Source organism: Haemaphysalis longicornis, unplaced genomic scaffold (genome assembly GCF_048455015.1).
Source record: "Haemaphysalis longicornis isolate Haplotype H1 unplaced genomic scaffold, Haemaphysalis longicornis Haplotype H1 scaffold_2, whole genome shotgun sequence".
Lineage (NCBI taxonomy): Eukaryota > Metazoa > Arthropoda > Arachnida > Ixodida > Ixodidae > Haemaphysalis > Haemaphysalis longicornis.
Genome location: NW_027526295.1, coordinates 126,147,146 through 126,158,774, shown reverse-complemented (window position 1 = coordinate 126,158,774; position 11,629 = coordinate 126,147,146).

Below are 11,629 nucleotides of genomic sequence, written 5' to 3'. Positions count from 1 at the left end.
AGAGATAATTAGAAGGATCAGAATGGGGTTGGGTGCATATGGCAGACATTCTCAGATAATGAATAGCAGCCTACCATTGTCACTGAAGAAGAAAGTGTATGACAGCTGCATCTTACCGGTACTCACCTACGGGGCAGAAACTTGGAGGCTCACTAAGAGGGTTCAACTTAAATTGAGAACGACTCAGCGGGCAATGGAGCGGAAAATGATAGGTGTAACATTAAGGGACAAGAAGAGAGCGGAGTGGGTCAGGGAGCAAACTGGTGTTAAAGACATATTAGTAGAAATTAAGAAGAAGAAATGGACGTGGACAGGGCATGTAATGCGAAGGCAAGATAACCGCTGGTCATTAAGGGTAACAGAGTGGATCCCTAGAGAAGGCAAGCGTTGCAGGGGGCGGCAGAAAGTTAGATGGGCAGATGAGATCAAGAAGTTTGCGGGAATAAATTGGTCACAGTTGGCACAGGACCGAGATAATTGGAGAATAATGGGAGAGGCCTTTGCCCTGCAGTGGGCGTAGATAGGCTGGCGATGATGATGATGATGATGACTATTGCCGGGTTACCATACTCTCCGGGGCTGTTCACCAGAAAGACACTGAGCCCCTTTAATCACACCTTTACTGGGAGTCCCGCTCCGCCAAGGCGTACTGCTGAGCCGATCCGGATGCGCACCACTAGGCCAGCCCAGTCCACCATGTTCTAATCCCGGTCATCTCGCGCCACATCTTCATACTCACAACGCACATGTCCATACCGTGGGATTGTGCCCCGCCACTATTGCCGGGTTACCATACTCTCCGGGGCTGTTCACCAGAAAGACACTGAGCCCCTTTAATCACACCTTTACTGGGAGTCCCGCTCCGCCAAGGCGTACTGCTGAGCCGATCCGGATGCGCACCACTAGGCCAGCCCAGTCCGCCATGTTCTAATCCCGGTCATCTCGCGCCACATCTTCATCCTCACAACGCACATGTCCATACCGTGGGATTGTGCCCCGCCACTATTGCCGGGCTACCATACTCTCCAGCGCGGTTCCCTAGAAAGACACTGAGCCCCTTCAATCACACCTTTACTGGTAGTCCCGCTCCCTCAAGGTGTACTGCTCAGCCGATCCGGATGCGCACCACTAGGCCAGCTCAGTCCGCCATGTTCTAATCCCGGTCATCTCGAACCACATCTTCGTCCTCATCCGGCACATGTCCAACCCGTGGAATTGTCCCTCGCCACTATTGCCGGATTACCATACTCTCCGGCGCGGTTCCCTAGAAATACACTGAGCCCCTTCAATCACACCTTTACTGGGAGTACCGCTCCGCCAAGGTGTACTGCTCAGCCGATCCGGATGCGCACCACTAGGCCAGCCCAGTCCGCCATGTTCTAGGCCAGCCTAGAACATGGCCATGTTCTAGGCCAGCCTAGAGCACTAGGCCAGCCCAGTACCCAGTCCGCCACTCTAGCAAAAAATGAACAGTAATTCTAATGAGTCTTTGTAGCGTAGGTCCGTCACGAATGAACATTCAATTTTTTTATAGGTTAGAGTGTTGGAAGCAAGGTTAATTAGAAGGTCGGGATGAAGATCGTAACTTTCGGAAATGATTCGCCGCCGTGGCTCCGACGCAAAGGAGTTGATCTGGCTGCTGAGCACGAGAAGGAGCGTTATATTTCCGTCCACGGCGGCCGCTTTTCTGTTGGAGGCGAAAAGCAAAAACGCCCGTGTGTACGAGATTTCGACGCACATAAAGGTCCCCAGGTCGTGAAAATTAATCCGGAGCACTCCGCTATGGCACGCCTCAGCGCCTTGGTTGCGTCGGCGCGTTAAACCCCACAATCAATCAATCAATCAATCAATCAATCAATCAATCAATCAATCAATCAATCAATCAATCAATCAGTCAATCAATTTTCGAAGCTGCATTGCAAAGTAGCTTTAAATTTGTTTTGAGCCTTTCAAATATTGTAACACAAGATACGTTGCGATGAGCAGAATGTTAACTTCAAAGCATATGTATATGTATCCAGATACAAAAATATGCTTGGCGAGGTTGCACTGATCTTCATAAAGCACTTAAAAGCAATTCTAATTTTTCTAGGTTTTGATGTACCACCGTTGGGAGATTACCACCCGTAGTTTCACGTTTGCTTGCCGCCACGTTGTGTTGGTGGCCTGCAGGCGACCCAGTGACAATTTACACGGTCGAGTTTGCCCACTCTGAGTGCTTTTCGCAGCCGCCGAACGTATTTGTAATCATCATGGGGAAGTGGCACTGGCTTGAGTGCTCACTTTGTCTTTGGGGGGCTTGGTTTTAAGTGCGAATGCACTTCTTAAGCGAGCCTGAAGCGTCCGCCGCCGTCCGCATAGCAACAGCTGCGGGTGCGCGCGCTCCTCGTCTTCCTTGGCAACGGGGGGAGATGGGCGCGCGCTGCCTGGCCGCTGACATGGCACATACCCACGTGGGGGATTGGCCAGGAATCTCCTCGTCTTCCTTGGCAACGGGGGAAGATGGGCGCGCGCTGCCTGGCTGCTGACATGGCACATGCCCACGTGGGGGATTGACCAGGAATCGGGCGTGAGAAGGGCTAATGCACCCGCTTAAAGGAGTACTGACACGAAATTTCAAAGCTGAGATCCGCTCTAGCAATGAAGCACAACGACAACACAAATAGGTGTCTGTGCATGGCACATACCCACGTGGTGGATTGGTCAGGAATCGGGCGTGAGAAGGGCTAATGCACCCGCTTAAAGGAGTACTGACACGAAATTTCAAAGCTGAGATACGCTCTAGCAATCAAGTACAACGACAACACAAATAGGTGTCTGTGAATAAATGCATCTTTCTTTATTTGTAGTTGTGTGTGTGTGTGTGTGATCTCTCTTTCGCGAACATTACCGAACCGCGCAAATTCAACTCCTGCATTCGCACTTTCACATTCTTCCCCTCGGGTAAATGCGGGGAATTTTTTTCTTCCTGGGGAGAGAAAGGCGGCGTCTGTCGGTTGATCTGACTTAGCTGTCGCCGGAATTTTTTTTGGCGGCGTTCAAACTTCGACACATCCATGATCCTGGTTTCCATCGATGTCGTCGCGTTGCATTTCATTGCCTTTTCCTCCCATGCCTAGATTGTTATTCCCCAGTAAAGCACCTGGCGCGTCGTCTGCCCGGGCGGTACCTGATCCTCAGCCAGTGTCAGGCTTAGTCCGCACGATCTGAAGGGTGCCTCTAAATTCAGGAAAGTGGAGCTTACCAGCGTTACTTTACCCTGGCCACGTGCCCTTCATATGGTTCGATGCGCCTGCACTGCTGTAATTACACTGATAACGCGTTTACACGAATATTTTTTGACCAATGCAGTGCTCCCAAAAAGCGAGTCGGAGCTGGTGACCTTGTTTTTTTTTCTTGTTCTGTAACGGGTGCCACTGCTTTCCTTTTCGTCCCTTTCAAGGATAGTTTAGCTAGATGACAGGGCGCTTGTTTTGACTCATGCGCTGAGTATTTGCAATGTCGCCCGCTAAAAGTGCCGCGCTTTTGCTTTATGGTACATGTAATGCTTTTCAATAATTAAAGGACATCAGGAAATCCAGGAAAATAGAGCTCGTAAAAGCTTTCTAATGTTTGCTGAACTTATCCCTGTTTTCAAGAAAGCATACAAGTAACTAATATTTAACTACAGGCCCGTTTCTATCCTTAAATCTCTTAGTCAAGTATTAGAAAAAATTGTTTGCTAATCGAGTAAATAACTACCTAACTAAATGGAATACTCTTCAGTCCTGTTATTTTGGTTTTCACTCTGGTAGTTCCAAATATCTTACAATTTTATTAAAAATCTTTTGACTCAGGTGGGTTTGAAGGACACATTTTTTTAACTTTTACTAAAGCTTTTGATACTATTAACCATGATATTCTGTTCCACATGCTGGAAATCTATGGTTTAACGGACAGGCTTTACATTTCCTAAAGGATTTTCTTACAAACAGAGAAGTTAGCATTTCTGTTCATAGTGCGTATTAGGAGACTAAAATAATCAACCAAGGCGTGCCGCCATGTTTTGTTTTAGGTCGTTTATTCTATATTATCTATATATTCTATATACGACGAAGAAGAGCTGGTGCGCCGCGCTGCCAGGCCGGGCTCCGTTTTGGCCCCCGCCCTTCCGTCCGACGTGGCCTTAGGACCCTTGGCGCTTCGTCACGGCTGAAGCCATTGCTGTTGCTGGGCCAGGCATAAATCAACACCATCATCGTCATTCGTGGCGGCAAGCGATTCGTCTGCATTTCTCGTCGCACACTCATCCGCATTGATTCGCCAACTGGCGTCGGCGTCGACCGGGACGGTCGTCTTCGACCTGCGGGGTGATGTCACGGTACGTGGCGGACAATCGCCGTGGCGCCATAGCCCACCACCAAGGATGGTGACGACGAAGAAGAGCTGGTGCGCCGCGCTGCCAGGCCGGGCTCCGTTTTGGCCACCATGTAAATAAGCTGTAAATAGATCCTTCATCACCATTCGCCATGGCTCGCCTCATCACTTCTGCCGCCACGTAACAATATTATTGACCGGTTAACCTCTATTAATGCCTCACGCTGTGCTGTATTTACTGACGCCACAGTATCATCGGCTGATAAACCTTTGTCCATTGCTAAGTTTAACCTAAATATTGCTTTCACTAAAGTAACTATATGGTGCCTGATGAACCACGTAAAAATCAATCCACCCGAAACTAAAATATTCATTTTTAATCCGCCGCATAAGCGCGTGATGTGTTCCCACCATTTGACTTTGTTCGAACACCATAACCACATGTGACAGTGTCCGTTTTCCTGCAGAGTTAATCGACTGGCACCTGGAAGTTTAAAAACGTATTAATCACCGAAGAACTAAGACGGCTTTTGACATTAAAGCACTCATTAAATCTCGCCCAATTTTTCACGCCAAGGTATCCTGTCTATTTAGCTTTCCTACCTAGTCATATCACATATGGTATTGGTGCATGGGGTAACCGTTACGATTGTCATCGTGCAACATTACAACATATTTAAAATGGCACTACTCGTACCATTAGTAACAACTCGTTCCCGGTTAACGCTTGTGTTTTGCTTCGACAGAATAATGTCTTATTGGTTAAAATAATTTTATTTCTATTTATTTATTTATTCAAAATACCCTACACGCCCAGCAGGGCAATGGGTAAGGGGGGCTAGAAGAGCAGATAAACAAAAAATAACAAGAGAAGTTATACAAAAACTACATATATAATACAGCAACACGTCAGTGAAACAAGAGAAAAAGAACATGATAACAGCTACCAAGAGTGGCAAGAAAATAAGAACAAGCAATAATAACATCTAGTGTGGTAGCCGCAACCGCAAAAAAAAAAAGAAAGAAAAAGGAAAACATCATGGTGCTAACAGAAAGGAACGCCAGCATTCCTGTTTGGTGATTTTACAATTGAAAAGTGCTTGTGCAGGTGATTCTGGAATGTTTCTGGGTTAGTCAGCGATACGATATTATCAGGCAGATCATTCCACAACCGGATAGCACGTGGGAGAGCAGATGAATTGAAAAAGTTTGTGGTGCCGTAGATTCTGGTGAAACTGCGTTGATTAAATGATCTGCGTGATGTGGAAACAGGGGTTACAGTGGCCAATAAGCAGGGTCTGGCACGATTATTGTATTTGTGAAACATGCATAGAAGCGCAATTTGCCGTCGGATATGCAATGGTTCTAGTGAAAGATTATGTGTTATTTTTGTTATGCTTGCACTGAAGTCATATGATTTGGATATAAACCTGGCTGCGCGATTTTGTATGGCTTCTAGTTTGCCAACTAAAAAATTTTGATAGGGGGACCAAACTAAGGACGTGAATTCTAGTTGTGGTAATACAAATGTTTTATAGGCTAGTTGACGAATGTTAGACGGAGAACATAAGCGTAACATAAGCATAAACTAACATATAACATAAAATAAATTTTAACCACTTTTTTCTTTCAACTACGTGTTAATAATTCATAGCACCAATTTATTCACAGACACATGATGGAAAATAACAAATCCACCAGATTTGCAGACAACAAAAACTACTTTTTAACCATAGTTCGTGCTAACTACCGTCAAATGAAATTCACTTTTTTATCAACTGGTTTTGGTTATCTTTTCTTTTGTTTTGGGGAATTTTTTGTATTTTTTACTTTGCAATAACTAATCAAGGGTCCCGTTGCAGTCTCTTGATATCGGATCTTTTGTCTGTGTACTACATTCCTTGTAATTGAACACCAGGTGAAGAAAAAAAAAGAAATACATCAAACCTTCGCAGGACGTGAATTACAAAAGCTGAAGTGAAAGTGTGGCGGCGGCTCCTAATATTTTTTGTAATAGAAGACTTGGCGATTAAAATTTCGCGTTCACGAAACCACGCTCTATTTTCGGCCTGTAGTCATGCAGCGCGGTGAACTCAGAGTAAAAGTGCTGTGGGTGAGAGAGTACGCATTACAAAAAAATTTATTCCTTGAGGTAAGTAATATTACTTGATGTTGTGCCTATGCACAGGGTAAAGGTCTTGAAAATTATGCAAAGTTCTAAACAATTCGGAGTAGCCCGTAAAAAACCTCAAGTGTTTTTACTGGAGCTTTTGTTTTTCTTGTCTGCTCGTAGAGTCTGCGTTGCGGCAACACCGAGGTGCCTGCTGTAATTCAGAATTTTCAGCCTAGAGTGATTCCGGTAGAGTGGAGCCGTAGTCTTCGACGAGGTGCCTTGACAATTTTTCGAGTCGGTGAATGCAGGTTTGAGTGTTTCCGGTGCGGGTAACTGCGGTAAGGTTTCTTAATAGTCGTAGTATAGTAGTTCGGCCTCTCAGAATAATACGGGCTATGAGTGCTAGCGTAGTATATGCGATGAGTACGGTGCCTTGAGCGTTGTTTGAGTCGTGTGGCTTTAATTTCCAAAGGTGAAGTTGCATCTACAGTGTCATTTCTGGTATCATTGGTGGCCGATGGAGTCGTTTCTCCATCGTCTTCACTGGTCATTAAATTGAATTCCAGCCCCTTGGACGACCGCCCGGTACTAGCCTTGATCATAGGCAAGACTAACAAGTCATCCTTATAATTATCAGTGCCTCCGAGATCGCTTGTTTGAAACCGGTCTTTAAACAGCACCATTCCAAGCAGTAGGGCACCAACCACGAGCATGGTCATGATCAGCGCCATTCGAATTGAACAGAGGTTCTTCGTTGTATGCGAAGGCCGTAAAATCGCGCTATCCCTGACCTTGAGATTGGTAGAGTGTTCCCTTGCCGCAGCTTGATTCATTCCCGTGTGGCCGAGCGGAGTCATTGACGGGGCCGCAGGAGTTTGGTGGGGCGTGGGTGCAGACGCTGCTTGCAAATTGAGGCCGGCCTGGATTCCTTCCGGACAGGACGCGGAGACAGGTGGCCCCCAGTAGAACCGACGCAGCGCAGGGCTTGACAGGCTACCACGCGGGTTTGCAGTTAGCTCGTCGATCAGAATGTACGTGCTGGATGGATGCGGTTTACTTATCTTGTCTACGATGGACATAGTCGCCTGTGATGGTTGACCAAATCTTCTCTGGGGTGTAGTTTCCCAAGCTACTTGGTTGGTGCCAAGAAGTTGAGCGGCCGCATATAACTAAACGTAAACAGTTTCTTTGTCTTTTCTTCTCTGATTGAGGGGGCATACCCACGAAGGGAGGAAAGGGAGATTGGCTTAAACTTCAGATAGCGGCCTTCCTTCGCACATACCGTGACTGCTAGGTTACTGGCACTGTTCACGACATATTTAACGGCTCCTAACGTTCTATTCCTTTTTATAATGGGTTAAGGGTATGACATACCCTTGTAAAAGGAGGTTATAATAAAAGCTAAGTAGCATTTGGATCGCTGAAAGCATGAAGCTACATTATATTGCTAAGATAAATTCTGGACCGATATCAAGAAAGAGGTGAATGGAATTGAATCGCGGTCCTATTGTGGCTTCAAGAGATTAGGGCTGCATTGTATTCTTTAGCAGATAGTCTTGATGAGCGGGCTTTGTTTGCGCAGCCTGGTGGTGCAACACGAGTATTTATGAACGTAAAAACGTGCTTGATCCCCTTTTCATGAGAACCGGTAAAACACGGAAGTGAAATCTGGCTTCACAGGAGCAGTTAAAAATATTATTGCGCATCGATATGAACTTGCACATCCCTAGTTACATTTAGTCGATCTGGCACTGTTATAGGCATCAGCGTAGGCGACACTGGATTGCAAGCGCCGAACCATTGCGTAAATCTGACTGAAACCAGAGGCACTTGCAAACCGTCCGTGCGAACTAAACCAAACGGGTTGTCAGCGAATCGTTTTGTGTACACACGGTCCGCTGCAGTGAAACCGTTCCACGAGCACGACATTCGCATGTCGGCGTCGATCTCACTGCGCGGTCGTTGCCTTACAGGCTTCTCCACAGGTTACGCTGCGCGTCCCCCGTACACGTGGGCACTGGCATCGAGGCGCCAACTGTCGGCGCTAATTAGCGTCAGGAATTAGCGTCGCTTCACTTCTCCTAGGCGGCAGCACCATCTGAAGGGAAGGTTGTGAGGCGCGTTTGTCGTCGTGTTTACGCGACTGTTAATTGCGCAGTCGGGAGCGCGTTTCGCACCTCCCGTTGCGGCGAAGGAGTTCGTGGTTAAAATCTCGGCGCAGCCACGTCAATCGAAGTTTTTCTAGCGATGTCCTTTCCGTGGCGGGTCTGACGTCGTCATACCTTGGTGGACCCCGGCTTAAAACACTTTTGTGGTAATATTATATTGAACGCGAAGCTGTTCAGCAAATCGTTAGTTTGCGTGTCCGCATTAAAATTCCAAGACCATGCCGAGCACACGTGAGAGCTCGCCTCACGGCGACCCGCTTACAGTTAAAAAAAAACAAGAAAATACCAAGGGCTGGTATTTGCGTGCCTCAGCCGACCTCCCACCGTTTCCGGCGCAGGTTTGTCAAGGGAAAAATACCCACATGGGAGGATTGGCCAATACTGGCAAGAAAATACTGCAGGCGTAGCTGTAACCGCGACAAAACTTTATCGGAACGAGAAAGACTCTAACGTTCGCCCGAACAGTGGCAACCCTTGCTCAGATCAAGAAAGACACTACCTAGGGTACGCCCCTACAAGGTCATGTCCAATCATCATCACTATCAAAAAATGATGGAAGCTCACACTAATAGAAAAATGATGGAGTAAAGGATGTTGCGGGGTGAATAAGAAGCGGTTAGGCTGCAATCGTGGACATAAACCGTTGTGATGTTCGTGAAGGTTGCGTACGGCTTCGCTAACGTCAACTCTTACGCCTTACTGTAAGCTGCCTTCACTGTTCAGGGGGGAGCCCCTTATCGCTGGGGCTGTCGTCGTTTTATGTCCTCATCGTCTCATGTCGTCTTAGTATCATATAGTCACGATACTCAAACATCGCGACACTCGTTTTCCAGCGCTTCACCGAAGAACGTAAGGCGTAATAAAATACCACACCTGGACACTTGTTTTCCAACCACTCAAAACCACTTCCTGCTTGAAAGACACGATACCTACAGCAAAGCTGTGTACGTCTACTACCAAACGGTTTCACCTGCGTTGGCGCAAAGGCCGCCCGTCAGGAATGCGTTTCTACACTGCCAGCCCCGCTCCTTTTGCGGTATCGCTTACGATTTCATGTCCTATGGAAAAAGCGGCAGTGCACCAACACTTATAGACTGCATCCTTCGACCCTCCCCAGGTTTCTTGTTAGTGTAGATGACCCAGATTTTAAAGACGGTAGTCTTTCTTGGGCCGTACGCGGGGGCCCTTGGGCTCCTGCAGGGAACCAAGACCACGGCCTTGCTGTCTCTGGGAGTACACAACACGCTCTCGGAGATCAGCGAGGCACAACGAGCGTCACAGCTGGCGCGCCTGGGCAGTACTGCCGTGGGCCGACGCTTGCTGGCGAGAGCCGGCCTGTTGCCTCCGGGCGAAGAGCCGACGACAACATCGACGACGGACGAGCTCGTTCCCCTGCGGGACGACCTCGTCAGACGACTAGTGGTCTACCCGTTCCCCAAGAACACGGACCCGGAGCGGGACGGCGGAAGAAGGGCGGCACGCGCTCTCGCGCTCGCCCGGCAGTACGAGAACGACGACGGCGCAGTCTTCGTGGACGCCGCGAGGTGCCGGGGAAGACGCGACGCGTACGTGACGGTGGCGATTCGGGCGAGCACCGGGGAGCTGATCACGGTGAGCAGCGTGCGAGCTCGGACGGCCGGCCAGGCGGAGGAGATGGCGATCGCCGCGGCCGCGGGCCTACAGGGCACCCGCACGGTGCTGAGCGATTCCAAGACGGCGGTGCGCAACTTTGCGCGCGGCGTGGTGTGGAGCGGTACGGCGTGACTGGCGGAGTCCCTGGAGGCTTTGCGGGCTGCGAGACAGGACCGCGCCAAGAGTATCGTCATCAAGTGGTTCCCGGCCCACGCGGGTAGGGAGCTGGCACCCAACATGTGCAACCGCAACGAGGAGGCGGATGCCGCGGCTCGTGGTCTCGCCACGTGCCGGGCCGCGGCCGATCGTCCACCACACCTCGTCGACGACGGTGAGGAAGACGAAGAAGAAGAGACGAAGCCCCTCGTCGACTACGGCGGGGTGCTCCGCTGGCACCGCGACCAAAGAAGAACTTTCCCACCTCCGCATAGAGAATTATCCCGGGCCGAGGCAACGAAGTTCCGGCAACTGCAAACGCAGACCGTGCTCCCGCCGGCGCTTGCGCGTCACGTGTGCCCGGAACTCTATGAGAGTGCTACGTGTAGCGTCTGTGAACTGGAGACAGCGACGCTCGCCCATATAATGTGGGGATGCAACAGTGCTGTGCGCGATGCGGGGGACAATGTGCTGTGCCCGACGGACACATACCCTCCGGAAGTGCGCGCGTGCGTGGGTTCCGTGGAACTCCAAGAACAGCGACGGGCGATCCAGCAGCTCGAAGGCGAAAGGGGATCTCCAATCCGCCTACCCCTCCCGCCAGCGATGCCAGGGACGGTGGGAAGGACGGAGGAACCCAAGTAGCCGGAGCTAAGCCGGGCCCAAGTCTCCGAGGTCTACGTCCAAGACATAAGACTCTTACCTAAGTCTACGACAGGGGTGAAACCGAGCCCTGCGTGGCCGGTGTAACCCTGCACGCCGGTTTCGTTCAATAAAGTCTTTTCTCTCTCTCTCTCTTTCTTGGGCTACTTCAACCAAGAAATTTTGGTCCGTTTCTATGTCTGTCTGTCTGTTTGTCTGACTCGATTCAGCCAAAGTAAAATTGATGCTGCGCAATAGTCTTATATACTCACAGCCAAAATGCAAACGTGTAAGGCGGGTTGATATGTTCATACTTGTCAACTATGTTGAACAAGACAAAGACATTACGCAAATATAAGTCAGGAAATTAGTACACAAAGGATATTTACAGTGTTCCTTTATTAAAAAATCCATGGCTGCTTGGTTTTTTGGTAGCAAACGATATTCTGCATCTACTGCGGGAAACCGCCGCCTCCTGGCGGCATATGAAAACTCACGCGGCAACAGCAATGAAAGGTTCAACTAGCTAGGTTCCACGTTCTGCTTGGAACGCACGTGGAGC